This window comes from Peromyscus californicus, unplaced genomic scaffold (assembly GCF_007827085.1).
Source record: "Peromyscus californicus insignis strain IS unplaced genomic scaffold, ASM782708v3 Scaffold_12__1_contigs__length_115047231, whole genome shotgun sequence".
NCBI classification, from domain to species: Eukaryota; Metazoa; Chordata; class Mammalia; order Rodentia; family Cricetidae; genus Peromyscus; species Peromyscus californicus.
The window spans coordinates 106,078,586-106,102,461 of NW_026294413.1; the positions used below are offsets into that span (position 1 = coordinate 106,078,586).

The window sequence follows — 23,876 nt, forward strand, 5'->3', positions numbered from 1 at the left end:
ACTGGTCATCAAAGAGAGAATCCTTTCCAAGCCCTTGGGAGGCAGAGATAGTCAGATCTCTGTGAGTTTGAGGCAAGTAACCTGGTATAAATAAGTGAGTCCCAAACCAGCTAGGGTTACATAGTGAGATCCTGTCTCCCAGAAAGGGAGGGGGAGGAGAGGGGTAGGGGGAGGAGAGAGAGAGGGGGAGGGGAGAGGGGGAGGAGAGAGGAAGGGAGAAGGGAAGTATAAAATTCTGGGCCTTGGGTCCCAAAAGAAGAGTGAAATCTTAGGAGGTACCCACCGACTTTCCTCTGGCTAAAAAACAAGCAAAAGTTTTATTTATGTCTTAAAATTAGTAAAAGTGATATCCAAAGGCCATGAATTCTCAATATGTAGCAACACACATACTTGGGTGGCAGAGCAGCGAATATAGAGCAGAATGGAGTTAGCGGCAGGCAGCTGCTGCATGGGTGCTGACGGTGGATGATGGAACTTCTGAAGCATGTCCCTGATACTCGGTTTACATCTGTGTCTGCTGCTCAGCTAGAAAGAAAACAGTCCCCTGCTCCAGAAATGAGGTTCTTGTCAGCAGTGTGGGACTGTAGACACTCCAGAACCTTCCATCTCAGAAGTAAATAAGAACACTTTCCGTAGCAGCTCCTGGTGTCCTGCTTCCTCATCACACTCAAGAGTGCCTCCGGCCTCCTACTCCAGAGCATGAGCTGCCCTGAACGTCTGTCTGTCTGTCTGTCTGTGCTGTCCCTATTGTGGCATCTAAGAGTCTTCTTCTTGGGGCTGCTGGCACATGGTCCTAATCACAGTACTTGGGAGGCTGAGGCAGGAGGATTGAGAACTAAAGTCCAGTTTGATGTACATAGTTAAGATCCTGATTTAACAATGTCCTTGACGCAGTGTGTGTCCATGTTATTGTACTGCATTCTGACATGATTCTTAGAGCACGGAGCCGTTCTAAGTTTAGAACACAGGGAGCAAGATAAAGGGAGCACACACCACATAAGGAGGAAAAGCATGCATTCAGCACCTCCATGGGTCGGTCTGTGTCAGTCACAGTACTTTTAATAGCATTCTGGCATGGCTGTCAGACCGTTAGTAGAAGTCCTGTTTCACAGATAAACACCATGAAGCTTAGGGAGAGTACAGAGTTTAACAGCCAGTTAGACTTGGAGTCAAATTCCAAATGCAGATCTTGGGGCAACAAAGTGAATGCCTTTCCCAGTGTTTCAGGCAGGCAGGCGGTGGGGCCAGCCTAACCTTGGATGGTCCTCTGCGACACACAGGCATCTCTTTCCATGCTATGCCGTGGGGTCCTTGGAGATGATAGATGCTAGGGGATTCTGAAACCTCTTTAGTTCCACAGATGTCTAGGGAATGGCTATCAGTTTTCATCAACAGGGGAGTTGGAGGAAACCCCGATGAGGATGCCACAGCAAAAAGTCTTGCAGGGGGGGAGAGATGTGGGCTGCCAGGCCACACTCACAAACTGGATTCCAGGCTTGCTGTGAAAGTTGGACAGCTGTCTGTCTATCTTGCTTTCTGTCCCTTCATGGCTGCTTGTTCTGTTTTAGCACCCGTGTGCTCTTTTACATGTTGTTCAAGCTGGAAAATGTTGCTAAGCATTTTGACTGAGTAGCTCTCACAATGATCTGTTTAGTTCCAGGACTTTCTAATGAGAGTTCTTTCACCTTCTTTCTTGATGGGAAAGTGCTGTGCCCCAGCTCTCCAAGAAGACAGGTACTTCTTAAAATTAACATGACAGGACACAAAGCGGGCTTAGACAAGGAGGAGCCATGTGCCTAGCTCGTCCTGAAACCGTGTACAGCTGAGTTAGAATGCAAGTTTTTCACGGGTGTCCACTGGTACTTGTCCCGGAGGTTCTGACCCTGCCTGAAATATATGCACACAGATAGACTAAACCTCACCTGCTGGTTCTGGTAGCCTGGCGCCCTTTGCCCTGGCCTTGTTTTCTTTCTGCTGAGTCATATTTCCCCTGAATTTACACAGTAGACACACACAAACACACACACACACACCAGGAATCAAGTCAGGGGTCTGGGGATTGACACCACTACACTTTCATGGCTTCCCAGCAGAACAGTGTGGCCTACGTCCATGTGGCCTTCACGGTATTGATCCTAAAAAAAACAAGGTAGAAGAAACTTGAGAAGAACTTCTAGGCCAGTGGTAACCATTTTGCTCATTTCAAGAAGTTTATTTAAACAACAAGATGCTTGACTTGAAGGGAAAACTATCTAGGATCATTTTGTTCTAGAGTAATTTACCCCACTTAAAGACAGATTACCCTACATGTAACAGCTACATACAAAAAAACTTTAAAATTGTCCTTGGTTTTACAATGATAAATGAAAAACATTAAAATTCTCCAATCAAACAAGGTATGTAAGGATTTTGTTGTTGGGTTCTTTTGTTAAAACGTTGAGAGCAAAATAACTTACTGGAATATAAAGGTAAGAGCTGAATGAACATGCCACTAATGGAGACAGGGCTATATTTTCACAGAACCAGTACTTTCCCCAGTCCATCTCCATCTGATGTCAATCAAAACAGAACATTGGCCATTTAGTTTAAAAAAGAATAAGAAAAAAGTGCAATGCTTGTGCACATACACCAGTTACTTTATGTACAATAAAGAAATGGGGACAGGGAAATGAAAGAATAGAGAAAACTATGCTGTAGTAGTCAGGATGTGGGGGAACCAAATTGCGGCTTTCTAATTGCGAATGTATTCTTGGTCTATAACAAAATTCTGGAGTAAAGTAGCAGGTTCCCTTTTTAGTAGACACCTCCTGTCTGCTGCTGGAACACATCAATCGTATCTTCATCCTCCATGTCCATCTGTGCAGGTGTATCTGTTTCATTGATTGGTTGCCCATCAAACCGGAATCTGATCTGCCTCATTGACAAACCCTGTCATTCACAATAGGCTTTCATTAGTTTACTAAGTGGTGTGTGCCTCTTAATCTCAAATTGCACCACAGAACCATCCTGCCCCGCTACCTTCAAGTTAATATGATCATTATTCTCAGTCTTGACTCCTTCCTTGGGTTTCTCGTCGGCCATAGTGAGCGCCAGAGTCTCCACAGCAGCCACTTCACTAAAGAGGCACCAGGCCCAAACTAAAGGAGCCTATTTTTATTTATTTAGTTTTGAAACAGTGAGGACTGAGCTCAGGGCCTCATGCCTCCTAGACAAGCACTTTCCGTAAGTCATAGTCTAACCCTTGGAAGGTATCATATTTATTTTTATTTCTCAATTGGTGACTATCCATGGTGCTTTCTTTTTCTCTTTCTTTTGAGACAGTTTTACCATGTAGCCCAGTGGCTTCCAACCTGCAGTCTTCCTGCTTCTGCACATATGAAGTACACAGATACATGCCACTATGCTCAGCTATGATGTCTCCATGGTCTTCACTGAGGGACCATGGCCATCTTATTCTTAATTGTACGTTTACTATTTAATCCTTGTCACAGAGTGGATATCCCATCTGTTATATATGTGATAATAACTTGGGGAGTTAATTATAATTAAATTCTGTTGAATTAATTCCATTGTGTTTGCTGAAATGATTTTCCTACCTAAGTCAGGATTCTGGTTTGCTGAGAGTTTTGGGACTCACAACAGATTCCATTGTCCAGGAAGCAACCTTTCCCAAGGACTTTTGAAAACTACTTTTAATCTGAGGCAGGATTTCAAAGGAGACATTTTTGAGAAGAGAGTTATTTTGTCAGCTTCTCTGAAAATTGTCCCAGCCCGGTGCTCATGCTCACCTGTGGCTTTGACTTTTGCTGTTTTAGTGTTATTAGCACCGTCTGAATAGTCTTAGCTATCACATCTACGGGAAGCTACACACATGAGCTCACTCACGTTAGCCATGGCAGATATGTGACAGATTTCTTGAATTTATTTTATCAGATACCATGTATTTTGGGGAAAAAGATTTTATGAGCATTTACAATAATTCCATGCACAGCTCTTTGAATTGTAAGTAAATACATATAAGTAGTAAAAGTCTGAGGGAAAACCATTTGAGACCCTGTACTAATCTGTCTGATGATGCAGCTGCCCCTTCACCTAAAGTCCATCTAGAGAAGAGGGTCCCCATAAGGCATAGGAAAGGTTCATGAGCTGAAGCCAGCAGACCTGCAGCACAGCTCAGTTCCCAGCCTCACTCCATCTTCAGGATGTGAGAGACCACTTCGTGCATCGGAGCTTTAGATAACCTATGTCATAGCAGGCCAAGTGTGTCCTTCAATGCTCAGTGAATACAGAGTCCTGAGGCACCACACGGTATCTCCAGATATACAGTTCCCAAATGCTCTGAGATAATCTAAAAAATAAATGTTAATGTGTCAAGACAAATAACTGGTCCTCAGAGACCTCAGACAATTCTCCCTAAAAAACACTTTCTTCAGCCAAAGGTCTTGGGAATCATGGAGACCATGGACTTGAGACTTTGTTCCTGAGAAGTAAAGGCAAAACCCACTCTTGGGAGCAGGGCCCAGGCAGGGCTGGAAAGAGCTAAGGGTGGGTGAAGTGGCTGTGGAAAATGATAGTGTGCAGAATGATGTCCCTCCATCATGGAGGGTCAGATTCCATAGATAGAAACACATGAACTCTAGTATTTTTGTGAGCTGGGTACAATCCCTTCAAACTTCCTTCTTGTGGTCCTGTCCCGGCACACAGCCCACACAACATTCAACAGATTATTTCTGGAAAAGCTGGGTGTCTAGATGATGCCTCATCCCTGGGCCAATGAGGGTGCTGATGTACTGTAGCTGTCCCTGGGACTGCCACAACCAGCAGAGTAATGATCCACGGAGGCAAGAAGGTAGCCTGGTCCAACACAACTCAATAGCTGGTGCTGGTGCAAACTCCAGGAGTCTGACCCTGAGTGTTTTATTTCAGGCATATTCAAACATAGCACAATTTGGTGAAAACATCCTTGATGACAATTAACTCAATCCTGTGTCACAATAAAGTTTAAGGCATGACCACATCAAAACTCTTTGTAAAGTACACATGACATCTTTCATAAAAATAGGTTCTATAGGTTGACTACATGTGACACCTTCCTTAAAAATAGGTTCTCTATATTGACAAGATCACAATAAGGATCCGGGGGAGGATCCAGTGGGGTCTCCACCTCACAGCACAAAAGGTCACCAGCCCATTAACCACATCCTCTCCCAGCTTTCTGGGTAGATAACAGGTTATGCATCCCTTTCTTCCAAGGGACAACATTGTGTGTTTGACATGCCTGGTTTCCCTAGTGCTCATCTGTGAGCACAAGGACCTCCATGCCCCCCACAAGGTACCCTCTCTTGAAGCAGGCCAAGCGCAGCTTCCACCACTCAGTGAGAGCAGAGCCCTGAGGTGCCACCACTGTTTTTGTTCCCAGACACTCTGAGCCTAGTTCAGTTCAGGGGGTTAGATTAGATCTGAGGGAAGGACAGTATCTAGACTCTTTCCTTAGCTCTGCTTTACAGAGAAGGAGGCTCACGGCCCTTTCTGTCTGACGCTGGAAATACCAGGTTTTCTCATGGGAAGCTTCAACTGCTCACCTCGGGAATGCGTTTCTCTAGCAGGCAAATGGGCCATTTCCTGAGATCACTTCCTATCTATCACTTCCTATGATGAAGTTACCTGGTTTCAGAGGACAGACAGCAAGACTTTTAAAAAGCATCTCCTCAATCACATGCTTTCTTCTTGGTCCTTGGCCACTTCTGTCCCTGTTGCTCAGAGTGAGCTTGTATCAATAACAGTTCTTCATAGTAGATGATGAGTTCCTGATGAGTCCATGAGACCTGGCATCTGTGATATTGTCACATGTGCCATCTAAAACTGTCATCCTAGGGAGGGAGAGGTGGCCCAGTACATGAGAACACATACTGCTCTTACAGGGACCCAAGTTCAGCACCCTCATCAGGAGGCTCAGAAGCACCTGCCACTCCAGCTCCAGCCCTGCTCTCCACTCACCAACTCACTCACTGTTGTACACACTCATAACTCATTCATGCACACTCACACATATGCAGTCTCATGCACACTCATGCACACACACAACTCACACACACAATTAAAAATAAAAACTTTTATAAAATTATCTGAGGCTAGGGCTGTAGCTTGGTTGTTAGAGTTCTTGCTTAGCATGCTGGAGGCCCTGGGTTTGATCCCCAGCACAGCATAAACCAGCATGGACCTGTAACTCCAGCTCTCAGGAGGTGGGGGAGGGAAGGAATAGAAATTCAAGGTGATCCTTGGCTACCTAGGGAATTTCAGACCCTGTCTCAAAAAACAGCAGCAGCAAACTCTTTCAGTTAAAAACTGTGTGAGAGATTGAGTTGGGGTGAATTCCCCAACTAACAGACTGGTGTACAGGGACTAGTGTTGGGGACTCCATCCACTTTCTTCTTTTCATTGTCAAAGAAATCTATAAACAACAGTTACTGGGGGCTTCTGAGGCAGTTACAAACCTGATGGGGTTGTGTGTCTCCTATGTGAAAAGGGCTTTTTAGGCTAACGATATGGCAGGATTGGAAGGTGTAAAGAGCCCAAACACAGGTGGTTTTCATTGTCTCTGCCACCCACTCCCCTCAGAATCCCTTCCCTTCCTTGGCCTCCTCGTGTGGCATTTACATCTCAGAGAACTCTGTGAGTGCACTTTGTACTGTAGTCATCGGCTTCTGTATTCACTGGGGCCGAGGACATGTTCTCTTCCCTTCTTGAGGATGTTCTCTTTGATTCTGACAAGTGAAAGAAGTAACCCAAGAGGGGATGCATGTGGCTCATCGGTGTGCATGGGAACAAATGGACAAGCTCCTTCTGAACCTCCCTGCAGAATGTGCTAGCCCAGCGTGCATGGGCAAGTTCTTATCTTGACCATGCAAGGACCTAGAAGAACACACCCTAGCCCAAGAGTTTTGAGCTCCTATGTTACAGCCCCTCCATATAACGTAGATACCTATGGTCTGTATGACAAGGCTTGCATTGGCTTATGAAAAGGGGGAAATTTCCCTAAGCCATCTCTGATTACATAGGAAGGAGCCATGAGACTTCCTACTTGCAGTTTTTTTCCTTATGCACAGCAGACAGAAGAGGTAGTCAATGCCTCAGAGCATCTGTAGAGAAGAAGTGAGAGATGCTAAGTGCCCAGACCACTGTAACACTTGCAGGACTTACTTAAACAGCTTGGCAAATGTTTAACAAGGATTGTGTGCTTGTATGCTCACAATCCAGAACGTCCATGAGGCTGTGTGTCCGGGGCTTACAGGATATGAAGGTAGTATCCACCTAATGTCTTTGTAAATACCAGAACAGGAAGAAGAAGAAGGCATTTTGGTGTGTAAGTTCAGCTCAATAGCCTGTCAGGGTCAAGTATAAGTAATGCGTAAGTCAAACAGTGGAGTAATGTAACCTCTTGGGGCCTCTCATAAGCTAATTACTCTTCCACCTTCCTGCTGCCCTTCTGGAGCGATCTGATTGGTGAACCTCAGGGTAATTGTATTTAAATCACGACGGATCATTTTGGAGGAGTTAACTATGCTTTGGGGCACTGGGTCCACAGTAAAGACAGTCAAATGCTGGCCGCAGCTGAGAAGGCTTTCTCATGTCTAGTATTGGATAAGTAGTGTACACTGAATGGAAAAAGCTCACCCATTCCAAGATGAATGCGTCAGAATGGAAAGTTTAGATGGAAATTCATCCAAAATAAACTGCAGAAACTTCAGATCCATCTTGTCCTTCACTCGTATCCCGCTCTCAGTCCATATGAAGATCTCATTTCATAGTTTACACTCACAAGGAAAAATCATTTCTTTGCATCATCCTTTGCTCCCTTGGATGTAGATGAGGACTGGACTTCCTCCATCCCATAGTATTCCCTTTACATATTACTCCAGAAGACACGTCTTTTATGTTCTGTGGCTGTATCTGTAGTGACCAAATTGTTTGGCCTTTTAATCTTCTGCCCTGAGTGCCTGACGTTTTCCCTGCAGTAAAGGCTTCCTGTGAGCCTGTGTCTTCCCTCACCCAGCCCTGCCCTCTTCAGCTCATTTCCCGTTTCCCCCAGAAGCACATTTTATTTGTGTTCTGGGAACCACTGAACGCCTTCCAGGACCACCTTTTCCCTCCTGTTCCTGTCCTCTCCTCCTCCTGTCCTCTCCTCCTCCTGTCCTCTCCTCCTCCTGTCCTCTCCTCCTCCTCTCCTCTCCTCCTCCTCTCCTCCTCCTGTCCTCTCCTCCTCCTGTCCTCTTCTCCTCCTGTCCTCTCCTGTCCTCTCCTCCTCCTGTCCTCTCCTCCTCCTGTCCTCTCCTGTCCTCTCCTCCTCCTGTCCTCTCCTGTCCTCTCCTGTCCTCTCCTGTCCTCTCCTCCTCCTGTCCTCTCCTCCTCCTGTCCTCTCCTCTCCTCTCCTGTCCTCTCCTCCTCCTGTCCTCTCCTCCTCCTGTCCTCTCCTCCTCCTGTCCTCTCCTCCTGTCCTCTCCTGTCCTCTCCTCTCCTCTCCTGTCCTCTCCTCCTCCTGTCCTCTCCTCCTCCTGTCCTCTCCTCCTGTCCTCTCCTGTCCTGTCCTCTCCTCCTCCTGTCCTCTCCTCCTCCTGTCCTCTCCTTCTCCTGTCCTCTCCTCCTCCTGTCCTCTCCTCCTGTCCTCTCCTCCTCCTGTCCTCTCCTCCTCCTGTCCTCTCCTCCTCCTGTCCTCCTCCTGTCCTCTCCTCCTCCTGTCCTCTCCTGTTCCTGTCCTCTCCTCCTCCTGTCCTCTCCTCCTGTCCTCTCCTGTCCTGTCCTCTCCTCCTCCTGTCCTCTCCTCCTCCTGTCCTCTCCTCCTCCTGTCCTCTCCTCCTGTCCTCTCCTCCTCCTGTCCTCTCCTGTTCCTGTCCTCTCCTCCTCCTGTCCTCTCCTCCTGTCCTCTCCTGTCCTGTCCTCTCCTCCTCCTGTCCTCTCCTCCTCCTGTCCTCTCCTCCTCCTGTCCTCTCCTCCTCCTGTCCTCTCCTCCTGTCCTCTCCTCCTCCTGTCCTCTCCTCCTCCTGTCCTCTCCTCCTCCTGTCCTCTCCTGTCCTCTCCTCCTCCTCCTGTCCTCTCCTGTCCTCTCCTCCTCCTGTCCTCTCCTCCTCCTGTCCTCTCCTCCTCCTGTCCTCTCCTCCTCCTGTCCTCTCCTCCTCCTGTCCTCTCCTGCTCCTGTTCTCTCCTGTTGAAAAGTGCTCTCTGTAACCTCTGTGTGAGCATCTGCACATCTCCTTAAGCTGTGACTAGATCACACTGATAACCAAGAGCCTGGTTTTATCTTATTTTTTAAGGTATTTCCAGTGGATGAAAGGGTTAACTGTGGAAGGCTTACTGTTCTTGGGTATTGCTTCCATATTGAGTTAGGCCAGGGTGGATCTGACCTTCGAATATCTGAAAACAAGGTAAATATCCTCAAGGAGAAAAATGAGTGAAAATAAGACACATGTAAGTAATAAAATAGCTGGGGCCAGCAGCAACACCATGTACTGTAGCAAGGACCAAATCTTTCTACAGAGTCCTGTGCTATGTAGTTCCGTCATAGGTGACTGTCCTACAGTGGGGTCCCCACCAGGGGAACTGGCCTCATGGGCATTTGGAATTTGTAGGGTTTATGTTGCTATGGTAATACAATGACGATGCTGAGGGTCAATACGCATAGATGAGGGGGTTGGACATCTGCACCACCTCAAGTGGATCTGCTCCACATACCTGTTCACCCTTAGAGAAACATGGGGGCTTCCTATGGGCTCCTCCCTGTGACTGTGAGCAGGCGACTGCCTGGTGTCCAGAACAGAGTACAAACCCTGCTGAGAACCCATGGTTTCAGACACTCCTCTGGGACCCCAGGTTGCACACCTGTTATGAACAGAGCCAAACCTCCATGAGCTTTCCACTTCAGAGAAAGCCTTGGAGTCGGTGTGGCCTCCGGCCACTGCAAATGACATGTGAGCTGTGAACGTACATTTCACCAGTTAACCAAACATGCAGCATTGCGTTCTAGCCACGAGGCTCTAAGTGTCCAGAATTTGACCATGGGCTCCACAGACCAGCTCTATCCAGACCTAACTTTCTCAGTTCCGAACCTCCCGTTCCCATTGACCACAAGCCTCTGTCACTCTTCCTAACTGAACAGAAGCTGGTTCTCTAGGAACAGAAGCCACCCCTTCTTGAGTATGTGTGCTTTGAATGTCGCGATGTGGAAAGTCTTTCAAACTGACTGTAAAACAAGAAAGCCAATCTGTTCCTGGGAGTGAAGACACAGAAAGCTAAGTCTCTAAGGAGTTCCACATCACTTCTCAGGGCACTGACTCCTCCCACCCTGGACCTCCTTGTGCCTTTCCTTGCTTTTACGTTTCAGTCAACTTGATTGGGACTTCCTGTCATCTCCTCTTTCAAAGCCACAAATTTGTCATAAAAGAGTGGAAATTATGAAATTTTATTGTTGATCAGTTTATTGATTTATTGTTCTTCTTGTCTCTTCTACTTTGGGATGTACTCTTTGAGAGCAGCTGCTGTAGTTGATGTTACAGGGACAGATGCGCAGTTTCCGTTGTAACTTTTTTCAGCTGTGTGTGCAGATTACTGCATTCTGTAAGTTCAGTTGCAGAGGGGAAGGAAATGGGAGAAAGAACTGTTCAAAGACGGACTTACACGATACACACAACACTCATACACTCATATACACAACACTCATACACACAACACTCATACACACAACACTCATACACATCACACATAACACTCATACACATCACACACCTCCACTCAGCTTCAAAGGTGGGGAGGACCAAGAAGCATTGTAAATGACCTGTAATATCACCACCTAGTAAAATATCTACCTGGCTATACAATTTAAATGAAAACACTTTAGCATTAAAATTAGACTGTGGGGAGGAACAGGAGGAGAGGAGGAAGGGGAAAGGTTGGTATGTAAAATAAATGAAAAAAATTTAATAAAAAATTAGACTGACATTAAGTCATAAAGGCTGAACCCTTAAAGCCTCCTAAGTGCCCATGAACTAAGAAATGCAGGATGTGTATACTTCATCACAGGGATAGATATCACGGGGATAGATGATGGAGTATTAGATTGTCTTAAAAACTGAGGTGGTAATGTTTGTGGAATCACATTGAATCTGTGAGAATTCAGCCCCAGGGATCCTGGTCTCCCCCTCCTCCACAGCGTTCTGGTGCCCTGTGGGGGTGCTGGATACTGAAATAGGCATGCCCCTCTCCCTGGCCCTTTAGGGTTTTTTTTGTTGTTGTTGTTTTGTTTTTTTGAAGCAAAGCCTCAATGTATATCCAAATCTGTCCTCAAATTTGCACAGCTTTTGCATCTGTCTCCAGGGGCTGGGATTACAGGTCTCCACCAGCATGGTTGCTGGGACTTCATTTGTGTTTGGAACCTATAAAATGGTTGAGATCAGAGTACAGGAAGATTGCTAGTGGGGAAGGGAAAAGAAGTGGGAGGAAAGGGAGGGCACTCACTCACAGCAGGGTGGGCAGGTAGGATGGACGTCCTCTGCAGCAGAAAACTAGTTACCTGCTGCAGGGTGGGGGTGGGGTGGCCCTGGAGCTGGAGCTGTGTTCACACAGAAGGCAGTCAGGGAGACACAGGAAAGCTTCTTGCTGCTCAGTCACCTCACAGCGTACATGCAAATGACACCCAAAATGCACGTGATGGAGAGTCACCAGGAGATGTGCCTGGTGTCTAAAACAGGAGAAGGAACAAAGCACGAGGGTCCCTGCTTCCTGGCTAGGTAAGTTCCAATTCCACCTGGTTACCAAAAGTTAGAAACCTATGGCTGCCTGGCGGGGGGGGGGGGGGGGGGGGGGGGGGGGGGGGGGGGGGGGGGGGGGGGGGGCAGTTGCTGTCACCCATCAGAGATTCACCTCCTGAACTTCAATTGCCACCTGCTGCTCCTCTGACATGGCCACCAGCTGAAAATGGTGCTTTCTGGTCCCCTAGGTATGTTGAAAACACCCCTAACTCGGTGAGTAACAAAACACAAATTTTATTAATTTAAGTATTTGTTTTTAGATACAGCTGTGGATGCCAGTGTGAAGTTCTGGTGGTCACTGCTGTCTGGGGTCCTTTGAGCTCTAATTGGTACTTCCTCTTCTCTTGGAATTCCTCAGCAAAGCACAGTTGCAGCTGGAGTTTTCTCCAATCCCATCCAGGCCACAGCCACTCAGACTCAAATAAACACACAGACACTTACATTAATTAAAACTGTTTGGCCTAATGGCTCAGGCTTCTTATAGCTAGATCTTATACTTAAATTAACTCATAATTCTTATTTATGTTTAGACATGTGGCTTGGTACCTTTTCCCAGCTCTGCCTTCACATCTTGCTTCCTCTGTGTCTGGCTGGCAACTCCTGACTCAGCCTTCCTGTTCCCAGAATTCTCCTCTCTCTTTGTCCCACCTATACTTCCTGCCTGGCTACTGGCCAGTTAGCACTTTATTTATTAACCAATCAGAGCAACACATTCATAGCATACAGAGCGATATCCACAGCATATACTTGCTAAAGTGTGCTATCAAAACAAAATACAATAATTCATATAAAGGATAAATGGCTTGCTTTCTTCTACCTCCCATGAATATTTTATTTTGACAGAAACAGAAGTTTTAGCAAGAAGTCTTTTTATTTTATTTTATTTTATAATACAATTCAGTTCTACATATCAGCCACAGATTCCCTTGTTCTCCCCACTCCCACCTCCCTCACCTTCCCCCCAGCCCATCCCCCATTCCCACCTCCTCCAGGGCAAGACCTCCCCCAAGGACTGAGATCAACCTGGTAGACTCGATCCAGGCAGGTTCAGTCCCCTCCTCCCAGGCAGAGCCAAGCGACCCTGCATAGGCCCCAGGTTTCAAACAGCCAACTCATGCAATGAGCACAGGACCCAGTCCCACTGCCTGGATGCCTCCCAAACAGATCAAGCCAATCAACTGTCTCACCCATTCAGAGGGCCTGATCCAGTTGGGGGCCCCTCAGCCATCGGTTCATAGTTCATGTGTTTCCATTCGTTTGGCTATTTGTCCCTGTGCTTTATCCAACCTTGGTCTCAACAATTCTCGATCATATAAACCCTCCTGTTTCTCGCTAATTGGACTCCCAGAGCTCCACCTGGGGCCTAGCCATGGATCTCTGCATCCAGATCCCTCAGTCGTTGGATGGGGTTTCTAGCACGACAATTAGGGTGTTTGGCCATCCCATCACCAGAGTAGGTCAGTTCGGGCTGTCTCTCGACCATTGCCAGCAGTCTATTGTGGGGGTATCTTTGTGGATTTCTGTGGGTCTCTCTAGTACTTTGCTTCTTCCTATTCTCATGTGGTCTTTCATTTACCATGGTCTCCTATTCCTTGTTCTCCCTCTCTGTTCTTGATCCAGCTGGGATCTCCTGCTTCCCCAAGCTCTATTTCCCTCAACCCTCGCCCTTCATTTCCCCCACTCATGTCCAGGCTGTTCATGTAGATCTCATTCATTTATCTGTCATTGGGCAATCCCTGTGTCTTTCTTGGGGTCCTGTTTTCCAGATAGCCTCCCTGGTGATGTGAGTAGCAGTCCAGTCATCCTTGTTCCACATCTAGTATCCTCCTATGAGTGAGAACATACCATATTTGTCTTTCTGAGTCTGGGTTACCCCACTCAGGATGATTTTTTTCTAGATCCATCCATTTGCCTGCAAACCTCATGATGTCATTGTTTTTCTCTGCTGAGTAGTATTCCATTGTGTATATGTACCACATTTTATTTATCCATTCTTCAGTTGAAGGGCATCTAGGTTGTTTCCACGTTCTGGCTATTATAAACAATGCTGATATGAACATAGCTGAGCAAGTGCTCTTGTGGTATGATTGAGCATTCCTTGGGAATATGCCCAAGAGGGGTATAGCTGGATCTTGGGGGAGATTGATTCCCAATTTTCTAAGAAGGCGCCATATTGATTTCCAAAGTGGTTGTACAAGCTTGCATTCCCACCAGCAGTGGAGGAGAGTTCCCCTAGCTCCACATCTTCTCCAGCATAAGGTGTCTTCAGTGTTTTTGATCTTAGCCATTCTGACAGGCGTAAGGTGGTATCTCAGAGTTGTTTTGATCTGCATTTCCCTGATGATTAGGGATGTTGAGCAATTCCTTAAATGTCTTTCAGCCATTTGAGTTTCCTCTGTTGAGAATTCTCTGTTTAGTTCTATAGCCCATTTCTTAATTGGACTGTTGAGCATTTTGATGTCTAATTTCTTGAGTTCCTTATATATTCTGGATATCAGTCCTCTGTCAGATGTGGGGTTGGTGAAGACCTTTTCCCATTCTGTAGGCTGTCGCTTTGCCTTGTTGACTGTATCCTTTGCTCTACGAAAGCTTCTCAGTTTCATGAGGTCCCATTGATTGATTGTTTCTCTCAGTGTCTGTGCTACTGGTGTTATATTTAGGAAGTGATCTCCTATGCCAATGCATTCAAGACTACTTCCTACTTTCTCTTCTAGCAGGTTCAGAGTAGCTGGATTTATGTTGAGGTCCTTGATTCACTTGGACTTAAGTTTTGTGCACGGTGATAGATATGGATCTATTTGCAGCCTTCTACATGTTGATATCCAGTTTTGCCAGCACCATTTGTTGAAGATGCTTTCTTTTTTCCATTGTACACTTTTGGCTTCTTTGTCAAAAATTATATGTTCATAGGTGTGCGGATTAATGTCAGGGTCTTCAATTCGATTCCATTGGTCCACATGTCGGTTTTTATGCCAGTATCAAGCTGAATATTTTATTTTGACAGAAACAGAAGTTTTAGCAAGAAGTCTTAAATGTATCTCTAAAAGTGTGTATGGACATCTAGGTGTCCTGATCTCACCTCTTGGGAATGTGGCAGTGGTGCAGCACAGGCATCTTTGGGATACACTGATTCCATTGCTTGGGCAGACATTCAGTAGTGGTATTACCAGCTCACAGCATGACTCTATTTTAGTTTCCTGAGGAATTCCCAGTGTTCAGCAGTAGCTGACTTAATTTACATACCCGCCAGCTGTGTCTAAGAGTCCCTGCTCTCCACAGCCTCATCAGCACTTGCTCTCTTCAGTTGCTGTGGTGACAGCCACTCTGACTGGAGTCACGGGGCATCTCACTGTAGTTTGGTTAGCATTTCCCTGATGGTTAATGATGTTGAGTTCCTTTCATAGACCAGCTGGTCATCTGTGTGTCTTCTTTTGAGAGTTATGGTTCTCTTCTTTTGCTCAGTTTTAATTTGCTTTATTTGGAAAAACTTTTCTATCCAACAGTTCGGATTCCCTCTATCCTTTTATAGGACCTGCTGTCATATATCTGTTAGGACATTTGGCTGGTAGAATTGTGTAGTAGTAAATAAGTGTCACAAATACATCTTTAAGGATATTATATGGTACCTTTCATTAGCAACAAGCTAATGTCACAGTAGATCTTCACTTGGGAGGCAGACTTCATCAGTAACAGTCTATGAAATTGCCTCCCATGGGCTACTTTGCATCTTCACTCTGTTCTCTGTTTCCTTCCCCTTCTAGAAACTCCTAGTTTTGTCTCATTTTGTCTTTGTTGCAGTGTGCGAGGGTGGGGTGGGGGGGTGGTTGTGTGCTTATGTGTATGTGGCTGTGCCCTGAAATATTCCCTCATGTTCTATTCTAGGAGTCTCAGACTCTCATGTCTTACATTAAGACTTTACTAAGCTGGCTTTTGTATGGTGGGAGAGGTAAAGGGCTCATGTAATTTTTCTGCATGTGGACATGCAGCTTTCTTAGCATCACCTATTACAGGGCCTATCCTTTCCAGTGTACCCTTGACTTCTCTGTTGAAGTCAGCTGCTATCCGTGTGGTCTGCTCTCTGGGCTCCATTCACTCATGTGCATCTACTTTGTACTTTGTGGGAGAGCCTGCTTATTGTAGTTACTAAAATACATAGCAGTAAACAGGATGGTAGAGTTCAAAATGAATCCATAGGGCATTAATGAAATAGAGAAGACACAAATAAATAGAAAGATGTCCTTTGTTCATGGATTAAGAGAATTCCTTTAAATGTCACACTACCCACAGTTGAGTCCCTATCAGAATACCAGTAACATCCTCCACAGAGACAGAGATACAACAAAGTTTGTATTGGAACCATAAAAGACCCAGTATAGCCAAAGCCATCTCAGAGCTGAAGACACTGCACTGTGGGATGCCATGGTAAGGCAATGCAATATGTCTTAATATGATTCAAAACTTAGCAGGAACATATAGATTTGGCCTGGTAACCCTCAATATTATATTCAAATTCTGATTTTATTCCAGAAACCCATTCAAATTTTATTCCTATTACAACACTCCCATCTTTATTGGATTTTAAAGAATTTTCTTATCTTATGAAGCCCAGTGAGTTTAAAATGCTTTTTATTAAATAAAGGTGCATTGAAATTTTAACTCAATTCAGTTCAATGGATTATATCTTACTGCTGACATGTTGGAAAATTATAGCTTCATTCTTAGAGGAAAAAAGTATTAAGTCTAAATTAAGTTATATGCAGAAATTTTATGGATCTAATCACAGATTAGAAGGAAAACCATAGTGTTTTGATAAAATATTGGTAGTGATGGACTATCAAAATGTAAAGATTCTCTGTAGGGTACCCAGAGCTGAATCTGTATCTGGAGTCTGTGGAAGCTGTTGAGAATCAGTGTTCTGACCATTTCAAATCAGTTACTTAGTTACTAAGCAAAGGCAAAGGGGGCTTGTGGGGCAGTTTTGTGGGTCTACTTCCTTTGTTCTTCTGTGGTCTCAAGTTATTTAGTAACTCTTCACAGTGGTCAATATTGCTTGTACAGTAAGATTATCAGGTGAACAGCTGAGAGAATCATTTTGCATCAGTGACTGGGAGAGCATTCCTCATATTACCTGCCTTCTAAGTAAGACATTCTTTTTTTTTTTTTTTTTTTTTTTTTTTGGTTTTTCGAGACAGGGTTTCTCTGTGTAGCTTTGCGCCTTTCCTGGATCTCGCGCTGTAGACCAGGCTGGCCTCGAACTCACAGAGATCCTCCTGCCTCTGCCTCCCGAGTGCTGGGATTAAAGGCGTGCGCCACCACCGCCCGGCTTTAAGTAAGACATTCTTAAGCCTTGCTACTATTCAGTCCCTCAAGGACGGGGAGGGGATATCCCAGGCAAGGAAGGAAATGCAAGTATCCAGGGCACAACAGATAGTTCCTTAGTAAAGATTCCCTAGGACATACACTGGGAGTCTAGAGTGGAGGTGTGCATGTGAGGATATGGGAGAAGTTACAGATGGAGAGTGGGGAAGTGAGCAGGAAGGAGACAGCAGTAATGGGGGCATTGTGCAGCTGCCATGGGGGTGCCTGGTGCCTGATCCCACAGGAGCAGGCAGAGACCCTGCATGGATGAGTACTGAAAAGAGATGGGCTGGCTGTCACTGAGCCACAGAAGCTCATGGTTGCTGCTCTTCAGACAATCAGAGAAGCAGTGTCATCAGATCAAAGATGGACACAGTGGGAACATCTATAAAGATAGACAGCAGATACCTACCCTGGAGCTGTTACAGGGACTGTAAGTACTCTCCAATTATCTCCTCTATCCATCACCCAGGTATACACAGGGTGTGGAGTGTGGCTCAGCTCCATTTGAGTGAACCCTCCCCATGGGCTCTTTGCCCAGCATAAAGCCTGTCTGGAATTTAAATGGCTAGCCTCCTTTATTTATTAAGTTGGCGTTTATAAGGTGTCTTTGGGTGTACATTTATTTCTATAGTTGGTCTGTTGCTCGCTTGTATTTCTTCCAACTCTTTCAGAATATCTTCACCATTCAGGTCAAAGAAGAGATAAATCACTCCCATGTGCAGGAAGCACACCCAGCCAGGATCTGGGCTTGTTTCTCCTCTTCCTTTTAGCATGCTCACAGACTCTGGAAAAGGCAGCACACTAAGCAGAGACGCAGCGTCCACCTTGAGGAGTGGCGCTAGCAAGGAAAGCCGCAGAGTGCTTCCTCTTAACTGTTGGCTTGCGTCGCGCCGTGCTGTGAGAACGTTCAGGAGGACTTACCATTGCTTGCTTCTCTTTTGCTGCTTCAATGAAAACTCTAAAGGGCTGAGAATTTTTGTTTGTTCTATGTCTCAGTGCCGTGGTATTTGCTCCACCCGTGACCTTGGGCTATAGGGTCCAAAGGAGGCGGTGCTTCTTGCCGTTGTATGTGACTTCTTAAAAGGAGAGAAGAGAGAGGTCATGTGGTCCCTTCTTCCTCTTAATTATCTATTTTATTTTTTTTAATCCTGGTGTGATCGGACTCCGGACAGCCTGGGAATTGAATTCAGGTCCTCTGGAACACCAGTCAGTGCTCTTAACAGCTGAGTAATCTCTCTCCTCCTCAGTCTTCTCACGTGCTCAGAGTAGCACAGAGGTTCTTGGTAAGTACTGACTGAGTTAACAGAGAAACACAGTCTAGGCTTCCAGGGGTAACATGTTGTTTAGATTATACCCTAAGGACCTTGTTTCCGTCAGAGGAGATGAGTTGTGTCTTCATATCCTGAAACTCTGAATTATCAGAGTATCAGAAAGCATTCCCTTCTCGGGTGATGACAGCGATATGCTGATGGCTGTCTTCATGCCCCTGATTCTGATGAACTGTTGCCACTGACATCTCAGGATATCTGCTCTAACTCTGCATTTATTTTCTATATTTAGAAACTATACCATCTGACCTTCTGTGTTGCTTTAGTATGGGATCACACATCCATCGTGTCCACACAGCCCCCATGTGCCCAAAGGCTTGCACAGGACAGTAGAGGACCCACAGGTAGATTTGTGAAGACTGAGGTAGGCTCACAGAACTGTGGTACTGAGGATGCATCCCAGCCTTTAACAATGTGGAACTGGACCTGACTTCTGCTAAGCATGCCATGTACGTCTGGGTAGAGCAATCCTGGGGTTTTACTTCTCTTCTCCATTCCCAGCTCCCCCACCCCTCCACATCCCTTCGACCTCAGTCTTCAATGTATCTTACTCAAAACTAACTGGAGATGATGTGAGACACATCACTCTCTTCTCCCAGGCAGTTCAACGGCCTTTATTATGCATTCTGGAACTTAGATCAGGACAATTTGGTCCTCTTCCTCATGATATAGGAGCATAGTCTACATCTTATCAATTGTTCCTCTTTTACCTCCTAAGCTGGTCCTATGCTATGGAAATAAGATTTTAGAGCAGGGTAGGTAATCTCTCGAATTTTCATGTTCAGCCAAAAATAACAGAATTTGATATTAGCTGGCCAGGACGGGGAGGAAGGCTGAGAGAGGCTTCTTCCTTTATGCCTGAACCATGTTTGCTACTTCTAAAGGTAAGAGTCCTGAGACCCTGCCTCTACCTCTCTCAGTGCACCAAATCTGTGTCAGGCACACAGAATAATAACATCTGATAGCCATGGGTCCATCTTGACCCAGGTCATCACACGACAGAATCTGGTCCACTGCCTGCTCAGGAAGTGAGATTACACTGGAGTACAGCCATGCCATGTGCCCCTATCTGGTCTCAGGCTGTTTCCTCTTTGAGGTCAGAAGCTGCAGACAATTTCATTGGACCCCAGGAGCCCGATGTAACTGGCCTTTTATAGAAACAAATAAACACAAAACCACTTGCTGGCTTTTGCTGGAGATCCATCAGAGGAAGATCCTGCAGCATGACTTTTAAAGATGGAAAAGAATTGTTCTAATACAGGTTGTGAGTAACAGTGTGACTTTGGGTAAAGGACCTTTCTGTGCCTCAGTTTCCCTATCTTGTTACCATAGAGACAAAGCCTGTTTCATGTCACTATAAAGATTAACTTGGTAAAGAGGTTCAAGGCATGGGGCATGGGCTCCTTCATCTGTTTATTGATTTTGATTGATCCTGAGATTGTGATCCTGCCACCAAGGCCCACAACATGACACTTGACTGTATATCAGAGTTGTGGGAACGTGAACACAGGGCAGAAGGAGAGAATAATTCAAAAAGTTGTCCTCTGACCTCCACATGAGCATCATGACATCCATGCCCTTACCACCTTAAATAACAGTAAATAAATAAACGAAAAACATTTAAAAAGTAAAAGGAAATAGGAGTAGGCACTGGGCTAGATTTGACCCACCATCCATCATTTGTAGGGTCACAGTTTAAATGCCTACAAATAGTGCTTTCTTTTCTTCTCTCTCCACAACTCTTCAGCCACTCCCCAAAAGCTTCTCCCCCCACTTAAAACACTCTTCCTTGCCGAGACCATGAGGCCTAGCTGAAGGAAGCAGAAAGAGCTTGCTTTGTTAACCTTCAATTTGTTGCCTCAGACCTCCATTTTGTTCATTGGGTTGCCAGGGGCAGTGAGTAACACCATTTTTGTGTTGAAGTGACTGTGTCAACCAATAATAGACAAGCTTACCCAGTGACAACTTAGTGTTAAAAAAAATCCAAATCTCATTTCTTGTGTTCATAATTCTAGAATGAAACTATAAGGATAGTGGGAAACTTAAAAAAATAAGCTTAGTGCCGAAATCAATTGAACAACGCCAACTGTTCATGGCCTTTACAGCCCTATCAAAGAGCTATATTACACAAGAGAACTCGGCCTGTTAGATGGAGACCGAGTGCTGCCCAGGTCACTGTGTCCCCGAGTCTTTAAATCACCTGTCAGATTATACCAGAGGTTGGTGCTACAGCCATGAATGTGCCAATTGTTTTATTTCCCACATTTGATTGTGAACCTGAAAGAAAATACATTGAAATCTCAAGACTTCAAGCTAACAGTCCATTTCCCCTGAGCTGAAAGACGGAAGAACTTTGAGTAGGAAAACTCAGAGTAAAACTGTGTAGGGTGAGAAACGAAAATATGCTAAGTTACTTCCTTGGAAAACTAAGCTAGACCCCAGAAAGAAGTTAGGGGTGTTGCTAAGTGTCCAGATGTCAGACACTGTCCTTGACTCACACATGAACCTGTCTATGGGCCTCAGAGTTCATAGGGTCTTCATTTAAATACCACCCCGTTGCATAATTTGCTCACTGCAGCTTTTAACTTAATTGAAGCTTCATTTATAGAGTATAATAGATAGTGTGTGATATATATTATATATCACTACAGTGAGATGAGCCAGCTGAATAGTTACCTGTCCATCCAGTCCCCAGGTCACTGACAGTGCAGGGATGCACTGCTGCTGCCCTTCCTTCACTGTTCCTGGGAGTCTCCAGGCTGATCCTCTGGAGTCTGACTTCCTTAGCCCATTAACCTTTGTGGGGTTCATCCATATTGTCACAGGCTCTCTGCTTTGCCTTTTGTTCTTGTCCTAGGGTGTCCTATGTATGAAGACATTTTTCAAATCTTTATCCATTCTACTGTTAAGAGGCATTGGGGAACTAGTTTCCAGTGTAGGGATGTTATCGAAAGACTTTCATGAGCAGCTTAGTATTGGTCTTGGGGCAACCACGTATCCAAACATACATGTGCATGATCATATATGCCCTTGCCCAGTGAAATTGAGAATCACGTGGTATATGTCAGCTTTAGAGATTTCCACCCATTTCTTGAGCCAACATCAGTTCTAAACCACCAGCCTAAAGGCATGCCTGCTAGGGGAAGCCTATCTACCAAGAATATAGCCATGGGAGCCAGAATAACATTATAGCCATGGCCACATTATGGCCCAGCAGCAATGGCAGATGGTAACTATGATAACCTTGATTCACCAAGAACGTTAGTCCTTAGTCATCCCATTTATAGTGGCAGGGAGGAAGAGGAGGACTTCTTCATCATGTGACAATCCTATTATGTGACGCTCAGCAGCAGAAGCTTTCCTCACGGACAGAAGTCATTTCTGTAGACTCTTCCTTGCCCAGCATGGTTCGCTCTCCACTCTGAATTAAGTCAATGGGTTTGTGGAAGGTTTCATGTTTCACGTTCACTAGTCACAGTATAGAGACACCAGTAAAAACTGAGTTGTTAAGAAGACAGAAGAACCAACTTACCAAATGTAGAACATTCTCAAGAAGGGCTGCAAAGCTGAAATACTGATTGTAATTCCAGTCAGGATGGAGGTCTTGACAGCTGGAGGTTAGGTGGGAGGCTTGAGGTCTCCTAGCCAAGCTGAGTTCAGAAGTTTAGTCTGCTCTGAGAGGTCTGTGCCATCCCCCACTTCAGCCAGCCCTCCTTCTAACTCTCCTGTCATTTGGCTGGAAATTATTAGTGACAACCAAGAAGCACTGTCCTAGAGGGGGTGAATGGAGATGACCCCAACATGTATGGCAGATGAGATGTGTGGAAGTTGCTCCCCTCAGTGAGTACTTTGCTGATGTTGACAGTGAGTTCTTACAGTAAGTGTCCCTGTGTGTGTACACAGAGAGACCATATCAGCAGCAGCTGGCAATAATAACTTCTTTATTTCATTTATACTAGTATATTAGTAGGTGTGAATTTGAATATAAATACTTGACATATGAGTCTGTATGCATAAGTCTTCCATGTTCTTTACATTGAATTTGTGTGACTACAGAACCAGTTTCCCTGCTGAAAGAATCCATTTGAGAAAAGCCCTGAGAAATTACCTAAAAGATAGTATTCCTGGGCCAGGGCTAGTACAGAGATGGCTTGGGCTATGTAGCTCCCCAGGAGATGCAGGATTTGAGAGTTCAGAGTGTCTTTGTAGACATTGTGATTCTTCACAGCGTCCCTGTGGTGACAGCCATTTCCCATACAAAACAGGCTGCACTACATATAGGTAACAACACTAGGTCTCTGACCTAGGCCTTCACACATGGCAGCTCAGTCTCCTTCACTCATCATTCCTTAGGCAGGGTAGAACCCACAGGCTCTTTTGTAGCATCTGGAACCACACTCAGAAGGAGTGACTGGGTAATGACAGAATGGTGACAATTGGTAGAAACACACACACCTCTTAAATGGGGCCACAGATTTTACCCAAGTCAGTAAAGACCATAGCTAGGCTAGCCATCTGTGCTTCATCCCAGTGGGGCTCTGCACCCAGAATTACCAGGGCCAGGTTTCATGATTCCATTTGTTTCCATTAGTTTGGACTGAAGCCTAGATATCAATATGCTTGAAACATCTCCCAGATGGTTCTGCAGGAGAGCTGAGGAGCAAGAGTGAGCTAAATGTCTCTGTGCATGCCGTCTGGCATATGGCCTATGCATAGGGACCAGAGTAGAAGAGAGCTCCTGTGTGTGTATACAGAAGAGCCGCAGCACACAGTGGTCTCCCCAGGTAGTGGATACCCAGGTAGGTATCACCAAGGCAGGAGCCCTGTGGGGTAGGAACACTATGGAAGGTCAGCCTTAGGAAAAAGATCTAGGGAGCCTTGTGGGTCCATCAGAGACAGTACTTGGTGACAACCAGGGGACTTTTCACTCTGTGGAAGAGATTTGGAATGAAGAGAGGTTGTTGTTACACTATCCAAGGTGGGAATAATAAGAGGCCCCTGTGCTTTAGAGGGAGCAAGAGGACTGTATTCTGGGATGCTCAACAAGGGAAGGACTTGTGATGTAGAAAATGGTGCCCTTGTCAGGCATGGCCCCACAAGTCTCACATTCCACTACTTGCCACAGCAAAGAGCGTTATGTGTAGTGTAGGCTAGCCTGGCCTACACTAGTAAAACCCCAAGTCAGGGAAAACGAAACCAAGAGGGGGAAAGCAGGTGTATTTGGGCATCAGCCTATAGCCTTTGCTTAACCAAAGTGAAACTGCTCCTTTATTTGACAGGACCACAGGATATTCATCTTAAATAAATCAGGTTTTGAAAGGAATTCTCCCATAAAGCACACTTCACAACAGGAGACAGGTCTAACTCACTCAGGACCCTAAACTTAAGA

At 45.4% G+C, this 23,876-nt stretch overlaps 1 protein-coding gene and 1 pseudogene across 1 annotated transcript in view; one reads left to right on the forward strand and one right to left on the reverse strand.

Annotated features, from left to right (window-relative positions):
* Nucleotides 1-23,876, forward strand: part of Rarb (retinoic acid receptor beta) — a 655,545-nt gene that overhangs the window by 310,288 nt on the left and 321,381 nt on the right. The window lies entirely within an intron of this gene.
* Nucleotides 2,028-3,529, reverse strand: LOC128107742 (small ubiquitin-related modifier 2-like; annotated as a pseudogene).